General features: G+C 41.3%; 1 long non-coding RNA gene across 1 annotated transcript; it reads left to right on the top strand.

Annotated features, from left to right (window-relative positions):
• Nucleotides 1–2,972: 2,972 nt before the first annotated feature.
• On the top strand, nt 2,973–4,580 carry LOC134965458 (uncharacterized). Its single transcript, XR_010188374.1, has 3 exons — nt 2,973–3,003; nt 4,266–4,352; nt 4,546–4,580. It is a non-coding gene; the product is annotated as an uncharacterized LOC134965458 (long non-coding RNA).
• The last annotated feature ends 475 nt before the right edge of the window (nt 4,581–5,055 follow it).

Below are 5,055 nucleotides of genomic sequence, written 5' to 3'. Positions count from 1 at the left end.
ACGAGAATTCTGGTGCTACTGTCATCGTTGTTACACTACTGTACATGTGTCCTGGATACTGTACAGTACATGTTTCAAATTGACAGCTTCACTTACAGTACTGTTATTTTTTTTCCCACAGTACCAACACCACCACCACCACCACCTGCTGCTGCATCCGAGAGCTCCGGAAGTGGTAATAATTACTTTTTGTTACAGACACACTAGTTTCCTACAGTATTACTGTAATTTTTGTATTTTACAATACTTGTCATCTTTTACACACAGACCGCCTCGTAATTGATACAGAGGAGGAGCTCATTCCCATTGATTCGGGGGAAGAGGAGCCAGATTATAGTAAGTACAGTAGGATTTTCTCAAGCCCATTCTTAAAAGTATTGACCAAGTCCACTTTTATTACTTTTCAGGCAGGGAATTCCAAACATGTACTGTACAGTATTTCCCTCACTGTGAAGACCCCTTTTCGCCTCTGTGCGAAATCGCCTCTACTTCAACAAGAGTTACTGTGCACGTGTCCTCTGTGTCCATCTTATCAAAAACCGTTCCTGTGTATTGTCCCCTTACTGTATACAGTATATTTGTAAAGGTTAATCATGTCCCCTCTTAATCTCCTCTTTTCCAATGTAAACATGCCTAGCCTGCCTTTCCTTGTATTCCATCTTCTCAATCCACTTCATCACTTTGGTCGCCCGCCTCTAAACCTTTTGTAGTTCCACGATATCCATTTTGTATTATGGTGCCCAAAATTGTGCATCCGACCCACCCTCCACTAGCCTAACCCTCCAATCATACTCTGAATCCACACTCTGCATTCTGAATGTCGGGATCCAGACAGCAGGTCTTTTAAATACAGTACTGTATGTCCCCTACCGCTGGACAGTCATTCTGCTCCTACTGTATTATGAATATATCTCTGCCTCCTGTAGCACTGTACTACTGTGCAATTTTGTAGTAACTGTACTCTACTGTATTTTGTTTATAATATTTTTTTATTTTCAACTCAGTAATTATTGACAGTGAGGATGAAAAACCCTCTCCCCAACTTGGTAAGTAAACTGCAGTATTGTACTGTACTGTACATTGTGTTAAACCAATGGGTTGGGTTTGCGTGACCAGCAGTCAGGATTCTAGCGGTCAGGTGACCGACAGTGGCATCCTGATTGCAGCAATCCCAACAGGGTGAGGTACGGTATCCTAACCCTCCTCCACTACCCCCTGATTCTGGCCTCGACATTCTCGTCTCTGTGTGCGAAATTTACTCTCCTCCTCCAATTCCTGACTGAATTTTTGCTTTACTGTATTCAACACAGAATACAAAAGTATATTTCATGGATTTTTTGCTTTCACAGGCCCTACACTGTCACAGGCGGTGGCGGAGGAGGAGGACCAGGACTCTATGTCCATCACCTCACTGCACCCATTAAGTAAGTCCAGTCCGGTACATCGTGCCTCTGTAGAGCCAGTTTGAGCAAGGAGAGATTGATTGCTTCTTTTTTTGGTGGGGGCCCAAACCAACCAGTCATTTCAGCCACAGTCGTGTGGCAGACCCTGTTTATATAACATAAGGGTGGTTGGGAGGGCCCAATCACAATTCCATCTTGCACCTCTTTTTTTATTTATTTTTTTATTTATTTATCTTTGCATCATGTGATGTTTGGGGAAAATTGTTATAAGGTTTGATGTAAAAAAAAGGTTAAAAAAAAGAGGCAGATTAGATGGGCAAAGTGGTTCTTACAGTATTTGTCATCAAATTCTATGTTTCTGTATGCAGACCCTCCAACATGACCCGCCGCACTGCTCTGTTTCTAGACTTCCCTCTTAATTTATGATTTCCATCACCTGTGTTGAACTAGTTATATGATAAGAAAGTTGTTTCTTCACAGGTGATGGCAATAATAAATTAAGAGGGAAGTCCAGAACCAGAGCATTTTGTACCATGTTGGAGGGTACAGTATGTGTATTTCCTGGAATGAACCTTTTTTTTTTTTTCACATTAATGTTTTTTTTCACAGGCCCTACACTGGAACAGGCCACGGAGGAGGAGGAGGATGATGATGATGCTGCTGCATTTAGTGGTAAGAATTATTACTGACATTGATCTGATGCCATCAGAGTAGCACTTTTCATCAGATTTTTCTGGCAAATGCGTAGAAATCGGATGAAAATTGTTTTTGTTTGAACTGGTGATATTGCCCATACAGTAGCAACCGATCACATCCCACATTAACATTTACAGTATCTAGTTACACTTACAGACGATAATACAGTACAGTAGGTAATATTTGATTGGTTGCTACTGTATGGACAACATCCTGTTCTAAAAAAAACACCCATCTTACTCAATTTCTCTCTCTCTCTCTCTCTCTCTCTCACCCCTTGTCACTGTCTCTCCATTCATCTCTCTAGATACTGTCAGTGATGAATTTCCCATTAGGCACGAGAGGCACGTACTGTACCTAGTGGCGGCATCTGTTTGGGGGCCTCAGTTGGATGCTTACAGTATGCTAATACTGTCATCCCAAAAATTACCACTACAGTAACTGCTAAATATTTTAAGTGTACTGTACAATATGCACATACAGTACAGTACTGTACAGTATACATAATTCAAAAGAAAAAAGAGTTGCTACTGTACCTTATTCTAGTCATAATCACCGGCATACGGGTCACTCACAAATTTTCTGATGGTCTCGGTGGGGTCCCTTGGAATCACCATGCCTGTCACAAGCATACCTTTTTTTACCCACCTGACACTGGGCCTGGACACTAGTGTACTATTACTATACTTTTTACTGTATACTGTATCTTATAATATTCTTCTCTTTTACCCACAGACGACGAGCCAGAATACATTTTTGGTAAATATACTGTACAGTAGCAATAGTTGGTACTGTAATTACAGTATTTTTTTTTCTCCAACATTATTTTAAGTCAAACTGATATGACTAACTGTACTGTATTATCTTTTTACAGTCCGTCGCCAACCAGTGGAGGAGACACCTGGTAATAAAATAGAAATACATAATGCACTGTACTGTATTCTAACTTACTGTAACATGTATAACACTGAGCTGATCATCTTCACACCCTCTGACATAACCTTACAGTACAAACTGTACTTTCTCTCCTTTTTCACCCTCTTCACTCCACAAATGCATGCTGCGTTTCCTGACTACTGATATAATAGTGTGTAGAGCGTAGCGAGGCACCGTGCCCACCGCGTGGCGAGCGAAGCAAGCATGCAAGGGGCTGCTTTCCGCTCGCCGCCCCTGTCGGGATTGTGTGGTCGGGATTCCGGCGTCTGTATTTTGACTGCCGGGATCCCGTCCAGCGGGATTACGTACTGATCTCCAGTCTGAGCCTGCCCTAGGCATAGGCATACTTGCCAAATGCCCAGGGGCACAAGCAGCTTCTGCTGATTAATATGATATGCAGCATGCCTACAGTATATTCTGTGCATACAAAATGCATTACTAATGTGCAGCATTATGTGTATACAGTACTTTGTTGTGTAACATATACTGTAGCAAGGGCACTACTGTGTGGTCTAATGTGAACAAAGAGCAATATGATGTGATGCAATGTGAATAAGTGGGAATACTTTGAGGAGTAATGTGGTACTATCATATGATGTAACGAGAAAAAGAGACACTATTGCATGATATGTTGTGAATAAAGTTGCAGTACTGTGTGGCGTCATTTCAGATTGGGGAATTACTGTGTGGCCTTGCCCCTTCCCAGCAAGAACATGCACCGTTTTGGGATGCACACCGAATGTGCACACTGTTGCTATTTTAAACATACAGTACAGTAAGTTGGAGGAGCACCAAAATGACGACTGCTATGGTTGAGGGGTGATGGTGCTGGGAAAGGGGTACAGGCTCAGAGGCGGAAATAGCATCTGTGCAAGGGGGCAGCATCCAAAAACTTGACTAGGGAATCATATTATTTATGGCTGGCTCTGAGTACAGTCCACTATTATGGATAGTACTCCCTACAACACCACCTACAGTACTGTAACCCTCTTTTTTCTGAAGCGGTCATGAAATGTCATGACTGCTAATACATACAGTAAATGTCTACAGTATTTGTACTGTGGTGTTTAATTCCTTTGACAATTTGTTTATGACCTATTGAAGCTAAACTCTTGTACAGTACTTTATATTTTGAATACCAGCAATACAGTATAATACTGTACCTACAGTATACAGTAATAATTGTTTACTATTTGAATGTGACTAAATGTTTTTTTTTCTCCAATATAGTGCCAATTATTTATGGGGGCCCCAGACAGGGGCAAGATAGGTGGGCTGGCCCAGAAGCGGGCAGGCAGCAGCCCACTTATACAAGAGGTAAACTAAAGCAATGTTTAAATTACCTCGACAGCATACAGTAGTGTTTGATTTACTGTACTGACAATACAGTACTGTACATTGTAAATAACAATATTGTCTAATATAGAGTAAAGTACAGTACTGTATTGCCATTACTACACTGTAAAGTATTCAGTATTTGTTTTGTAATACTGTCCTTTTTTTCCCACAGAACAGTTGCGGCGTGCCATCCAGCTCCAGCGGGTGGTGGTCCACCTCCTAGTGGACCACTATTTTAATATTTTATTAAGTTTTATTTAATTTTATTTAATAAAAAATTTTGTTCTTGTACTCCATTGTATAGTATCTTTTTCTACTGTATAAGATAGGCATACTGTACACCATACAATTATCTGGCAGATAATCTGCAAGATCTGGCTGTTTGTAATGAAATTCTCTCCTAATTTAGCTGTGGTGTACAGTACCTCCTGAGTGTGCTGGGGTGCTTTCTGGCCAGTTTGGGGTGATTTGGAGCAAGTTTGGTCGGCCATCTTGCCGACATGTGCTGTCGACTGTTTGGCAAACATGTGTTTTCACTCCAGCATGTGTGTGTCAGGCATTTTGTGTGTGTCAGGCATTTTGTGTGTGTCAGGCATTTTGTGTGTGTCAGCCATTGCTGTGTGGTTCCACAAATGTTAGCGTGTCAAAGTGCTGACCACTGACACCACTATTTCACTTTGTA

Source organism: Pseudophryne corroboree, chromosome 10 (genome assembly GCF_028390025.1).
Source record: "Pseudophryne corroboree isolate aPseCor3 chromosome 10, aPseCor3.hap2, whole genome shotgun sequence".
Lineage (NCBI taxonomy): Eukaryota > Metazoa > Chordata > Amphibia > Anura > Myobatrachidae > Pseudophryne > Pseudophryne corroboree.
Note: the sequence above shows the minus strand (reverse complement) of the source record. Positions and strands in the feature narration are given on the sequence as shown.